The following is a 6,852-nucleotide window of genomic DNA, read 5'->3' on the forward strand; positions in this document are numbered from 1 at the left end:
AAACTCCCCAAGTTGGTAAAATACATCAATCTATAGAATCAAGAGGCTAATCTAACGCCAAACAGGATAAACCCAAAGTAATACACATCTATGCTCATTGTAGCCAAACTGCTGAAAATTAAAGACAAAAGTCTTGAAAGCAGCATGAGAAAAATGCCTTACATGAAGGGAAAAATAACTCCAGTGACAGAGGATTTCTCATCAGAAACCATGGAGTAAAGGAAGTGGCACATCTTTTAAGTACTGAAAGACAAAAACTGTCAAGCTAGAATCCCGTAAACAGTGGACATATTTTTCAAGAATGAAGGAAAAATCAAGACGTTCTTAGACAACAGAGAACTAAGAAAATTTGTCACTAGGAGACCTACCCTAAAAAACACACCCTGCTGGGCGTGGTGGCTCACGCCTGTAATCCAAGCACTTTGGAGGCCAAAGCGGGCGGATCACCTGAGGTCAGGAGTTCAAAACCAGCCTAACCAACATGGTGAAACCCCGTCTTAAAAAAAAAATAAAAAAATAAAAAATAATAAATAAAAAAACTAAAAAAAAAAAACACACACCCTAAAAAAATGAATAAAAGAAATTATCTAAACAGAAATAATAAAAAAAGGAATCTTGGGACATCAAGAAGGAAGACAGGATATAGTAAGCAAAAATGCCAGTAAATATGATATACTTTCCTTCTTCTTTTGCTTTTCAATATTATATTTGGCAGTTGAAGCAAAAATTATAACACTCTCTGATGTGGTTCTAAATGTATGTATAGCAAATATTTAAAACAATGATAAATAGTGCAAATAAAGGGATGTAAATTTAGGTAAAGTTTCTGTACTTCACAGGTAACTTACTCAACTGGATAAAGAACATCTGCCTAAATAACCTATAACTAATATTATACTTAATGGCAAAAGACTGAAGGTTTTCCCAAAAAGACTAGGACTGAAGCAATGGCGTCCACTCTCACCACTCGTATTCAATGTAATGCTGACAGTTCCAGCAGGTGGAATAAGCTAGAAAAAGAAATAAAAATACAAGGGCTGGGAAGGAAGAAATAAAATTGTCTGTACTTGCAGATGACATGATTGCCTATGTAAAAAATATGAAGAAATCTACAAAAAATCTCCTATCACTAATAAGTGAATTCAGCAAGGTCACAGGATACAACATAAAAATACAAAAGTCAAAGGTTTTTCTATATACTAGCAGTTAACACATGGACATCAAAATTAAAAATATAATACTATTTATAATCATTCAAAATAAAATGAAATACTTAGCTGTGAATCTTTAAAAAATGTGTATAGTACTTGTGTGCTGGAAACAACCAAACACCAATGAAAAACATAGAAGAATATCTAAATAAATGGTGAGGCATATCATGTTCATAATTGATGTCCCAAGATTCCTTTTTTTTCTTATTTCTGTTTAGATAATTTCCACCGTCGGCTCACTGCAACCTCTGCCTCCCAGGTTCAAGCAATTCTCCTGCCTCAGCCTTCCAAGTAGCTGGGATTACAGGTGCACACCACCACACCCAGCTAATTTTTTGTATTTCTTTTAGTAGAGATAGGATTTTGCCATGTTGGCCAGGCTGGTCTTGAACTTCTGGCCTCAAGTGATCCCCCACCTTAGTCTCCCAAAGTGGCGTATTCTTGAAAGTATAGAAATTATAGAAATGGAGTACAGCCAGTGGGTGGATACCAGGCACTAAGGAGGCAGTGACGGTGGAAGGCAAGTGGGTCTGGCTATAAAAGGATAACATGAAGATCTTGGTGGTAACGGAAACCTTCTATATCTTGACTGTATCAATTCCGACATCTCAGTTGTGATATTGTGTTGTAGTTTTGCAAGACGTTATCATTGAGGAAACTAAGTAAAGTTTCATGGGATCTCTCTGTATTATTTTTTACAACTCTATGTGAATCTACAATTATCTCAAAATAAAAATATATTCGGTTGGACATGACGGCTCAGGTGTTTCTCTCCAGCACTTTGAAAGTCCAAAGTGGTAGGAGCGCTTGAGCCCAGGAGTTCTAAGTTGCAGTGAGTCATGATTGTGCCACTGAACTCCAATCTGGGTGGCAGTGAGACTTCGACTCAAAAAAAAAAAAAAAAAATATATATATATATATATATATATATATATATGATTAAAAGTAAAACCCTAGTGATTATTTCTGGCTTTACATGGTATAGCCAGTTCAGTGTTTCCTCCTGTTCCTCTCAGAAGTCAAACAAAAATAACAAAGAGAACAAGAAACAGACATGCCAACACCATCCACAGTAGAAACCCCAAATCACACGATGGTAGGAAAGGCAGTCTAACAACGAAGGTCAAGCGGAAGTGCAAGCGGATGCAGAAGATGCAGATTTTTAAGAGGAAACCTGCAAAGGCCAAACGGAAGGAAACAGTGGATGCAAACTGGCGGTAAGAAAACAAAAACAAAACCTCCTGTGGACTCAGTTTGATTCCAAAGTAAAGCAGAGGAAGTAGAGGCTGAATAAGCCATCATACAACAACCCGAGTCTTTAAGGAACGTTTTGTCAATGTGGCGGGATGGGGGAGAAAGACTCAGTAACTGAGAAAGTTACTGAGGTGAATCACCCTCAGTAACTATCTCAGTTGTTGAAGGAAAAGTAATTATTAAAGAAATCATGATACACAATCTTGTAGGATGAGAAAAATTTCCCTGGCTGTACCAGATGAGAGAGTTTCCTCCTGCAAGGGATGAGTCCAGGAAGGACTCACTTCATTCAAAGAGGGGTATTCAAAATGGAAACCACCCCCATGGGATTTGTATTTTTTTTTCTCTTTCACTATAAGAAAAAAAGTGGCGAGGGGAGTTAAATGAAAGCCATAGCAAACAGAACAAAACAAAAACCTCTTTGGGACTTCTGCTGATAGCAGTGGTGATGTGGTCTGGATGTGTGCTCCCTCCAAATCTCATGTTGAAATGTAATCCCCAGTGCTGGAGGTGGGGCCTGGTGGCAGGTGGTGGGCCTGTGGGGGTGCATCCCTCAGGCTTGGTGCTGTCCTTATAATAGTGAGTGAGGTCCTGCTCTGAGTCCCGGGAGATCTGCTGGTTTAGAACAGCGTGATGCCTCCTCTCCCTTCTCTGTCTTGCTCCTGCTCTTGACATGTGACTGCCTGCTCTCTCTTTGCCTTCCACCATGACTGGAAGCTTCCTGAGGCCCTCACCAGAGGCAGGTGCTAGAGCCATGCTTGTGTAACCTACAGACCTGTGAGCCCATTAAACCTCTTTCTTTACAAATTACCTGGTCTCAGGAATTTCTTTTTATTATTGTTTTTATTGTCATTTAGTTTTTTTGTTTTTTTTTTTTTGAGACGGAGTTTCGCTCTTGTTACCCAGGCTGGAGTGCAATGGCGCGATCTTGGCTCACTGCAACCTCCGCCTCCTGGGTTCAGGCAATTCTCCTGCCTCAGCCTCCTGAGTAGCTGGGATTACAGGCACGTGCCACCATGCCCAGCTAATTTTTTGTATTTTTAGTAGAGATGAGGTTTCACCGTGTTGACCAGGATGGTCTCGATCTCTTGACCTCGTGATCCACCCACCTCGGCCTCCCAAAGTGCTGGGATTACAGGCGTGAGCCACCGTGCCCGGCTGTCATTTAGTTTTTATTTCATAATCATAAACTGAACTCTGCAATCCAGCTAGGCATGGAAGGGAACCCATGGAACCCAAAGGGAACTGCTGAGAACACAAAGATTATAGAATACTGTGAGCAAATGGGGTGGAGGGTGTTCTTCTGAGCCACAGAAGGAATGGTCTGGTGGTTAAGATAAAACACAAATCCAACTTATTCGAGTTGTCTGTTGAGAAACATTGTTTACCCTGCCCCCCTGGCTCCTTTGTGGAGGATACCTTGTAGTTTGTAATTAGTGGTAGGCGGGTTACAGCTGCCTACTTGGTAGATTCCTAAGCTATGTGTATATGTAAAACACCTGTGTATTAATAAGAGTATAAGTAGAACATCTGTGTATTAATAAGAATCACCTGTCAAAGAGCAACTAATGTGTGGATGAATCTCTCTGCTCAGGGCCCTCAGTCCTGGAGAGCTGCAAGCCCCGCAGGCTCTCAGGTCATTGGTCCCCAGAGTAGATCTAGTCTGCTGGCTACGTGGGTCGCTGCCTCTCATTGCCATGTAATACCTTCAGCCCGTCCCGGGTGGGAGTCTCTCGACTGAGCTGGTTCTCAGTAGTAATTGGTGATCTCCTTGCTGATCCTGCCATTCCTGGATCCAAAGCACTCCATGGCCTCCACAATATTCATGCCTTCTTTCACCTTGCCCAAGACCACGTGCTTGCCATCCAGCCACTCAGTCTTGGCAGTGCAGATGAAAAACTGGCAACCATTTGTGTTGGGGCTGGCATTTGCCATGGACAAGATGCCAGGACCTATATGCTTTAGGATGACGTTCTCGTCATCAAATTTCTCCCCGCAGATGGACTTGCCACTAGTGTCCTTATGACATATGAAGTCACCACCCTGACACATAAGCCCTGGAATAATTCTGTGAACGCAGGGATCCTTAAAACCATATCATTTCTCTCAAGTGCTAAGAGCATGAAAGGTTTCTGCTGTCTTTGGAAACTTCTCTGCAAACAGCTCGAAGGAGACACAACCCAAGGGTTCACTGTAACAGTGATGCCAAAGAACATGGTGGGGTTGACCATGGCTGGTAGTATGGGGCTTCTGGCAGAAACAGCATCTGCAAAGCCAAGCATTCCTTTATAGTAGCACAAGAATGGTCTAATACAAGTGGGATGACATTTCTCAGCAAACCTCCAACAAAAAAATTTAAATAAAACTGTAAAAAAAATTGTTAAACCATCTGAAGGCATTGGAAAATGACCCAAACAGAAACTGCAGGGTAATTTACTCTTGAGAGGTGATTACAGGAGTAAGAATTGCAAGTTTATGCTATATTTCCCCTGCAAATTTTTTCCATCCCCAACCCCAAATCCTGCTGCAGAAAATCACAGCCTTTCTACATAAAGGTGTCAGAAAACAGAGGTTAGGGCTGGCAAAACAGGAGGAGATTTAAGAGTGGAATCTAGAAATCAGGAGAGTTCCAGAAGGAGTGAGCACCAAAATATGAGTATAAATTCTGCCCAAACCTTTGACTGACTGCTAAACTATGCATATGTAAGAGAGAGCCCAAGAGACTCAAAGAACTAGCAGGCAGATGTGAGAGAGGAAAGTGTTCTTGAACGCCTAACACAGGTGAGATATGCAAATGTGCTGCTCTTTTAACTGCATTCCCAACCGATGCACAGCTCAGGAGGCATAAAGCTGAAGCCAGAATGGCCTGTGGTGCCAGAAAACAGAGCTGGGGCTGAAGATCAGCTGGAAGCAAGGAAAGCTCAGAGAGAATGTCCCAATATTTCAATGTAAACTCCTCTCAACCCTTTGACTGACTGTTTAACTGCACAGATGGAAAACACGCTCAGAGACAAGGCTATAAATGCAGCAGCTGGAAGAGAAAAGAAAACTGGGCAGAGATGTCAGCTGCTGCACTCTACAAGGGAGACAGGTTTACAATTAGAATGTAGGCAAGCAAGTTAATGGCTTAATAGAAAAAATTCCAACTATCTCCAGAAGAATATAACACATTGCAGAGTCACTACAACACGTCACCTACAATATCAAGTTTTCAAACAAAAAATTGCCAGACATGCAAAGAAACAAGAAGGAGTGGTCCATATTCAGGATAAAAGGAAGTTTATGGAAACTTACTGAAAATGAACTCAGATGTTAGGTTTAGCTGATAAAGATTTTAAAGCAGCTATTGTAATCATGCTTAGAGAATTTAAAAAGCATGATGTTGATGAGTGAACAAATAGCAATCTCAATGGAGAAGCTAAAATTATAAATAAGAACCAAATAAAAACTCCAGAGCTGAAAAGTGCAACTGAAACAAAAAAAATGTTTACTAGATAGGCTCAACAGCAGATGGACGATGACAGAATAAAGAATCAGTAAACTTGGAAGAAGATAAATAAAAATTATCGAACCTGAAGAATAGAAAGAAAAACAAGTGAAGGAAAATAAGCGGACCCTCAGAGGCTTATAGAACAATACCAAGTAGTCCAATATAAGGTTTAATGGAAGGAGGAGAAACAGAGAGAGAGAGAATAGTCTTCATAGTTCATTCTTTATGAAAAAAGACATAAAACTCCCCATATCTGGTAAATATGAGTATATCTGGTAAAGCTCAAAAAACCCCATGTTGGAGACATTCAAAGAAAATCATTCCCTGGGCCAGGCACCGTGGCTGACGCCTGTAATCCCAGCACTTTGGGAGGCTGAGGAGGGTGAATCACGAGGTCAAGAGTTTGAGACCAGCCTGGCCAACATGGTAAAACCCCATCTCTACTAAAAATACAAAAATCAGCTGGGTGTGATGGCAGGCACCTGTAATCCCAGCTACTCAGGAGGCTGAGGCAGGAGAATAGCTTGAACCCAGGAGGCAGAGGCTGCAGTGAGCTGAGATCACACCACTGCACTCCAGCTCAGGCGACAATGCGAGACTCCATCTCAAAAAGAAAAAAAAAGAAAAGAAAAGCAAATTACACCCTGGTTTAGAACATTCATTCACACTACAGAATGCCAGTGATAAAGAGAGAATCTTGAAAGCTGTGAGAAAAATAAGATATTACATACAAGATAATTAACTTATAATTGCAGCTCTGACAAGTAAAGGGCTTGGAGGTCATTATTCCCATCCTTAGAACAAGAAGAACCTAAACAAACTGTCACTCATGACCTTTCTTGGACACATCAGAGAACTAAGTTTGCAGAGCAAACTGCCACCCCCAAATCTGGAGAG

The 6,852-nt window shown here is 41.1% G+C and overlaps 1 pseudogene; it reads right to left on the bottom strand.

Annotated features, from left to right (window-relative positions):
* Window positions 1-4,214: 4,214 nt before the first annotated feature.
* LOC105721976 (peptidyl-prolyl cis-trans isomerase A-like) lies at window positions 4,215-4,696 on the bottom strand (annotated as a pseudogene).
* Window positions 4,697-6,852: the final 2,156 nt, after the last annotated feature.

The sequence above is a fragment of the Aotus nancymaae genome, unplaced genomic scaffold (genome assembly GCF_030222135.1).
Source record: "Aotus nancymaae isolate 86718 unplaced genomic scaffold, 86718_ANA_hifiasm-v0.15.2.pri h1tg000032l_0, whole genome shotgun sequence".
NCBI classification, from domain to species: domain Eukaryota; kingdom Metazoa; phylum Chordata; class Mammalia; order Primates; family Aotidae; genus Aotus; species Aotus nancymaae.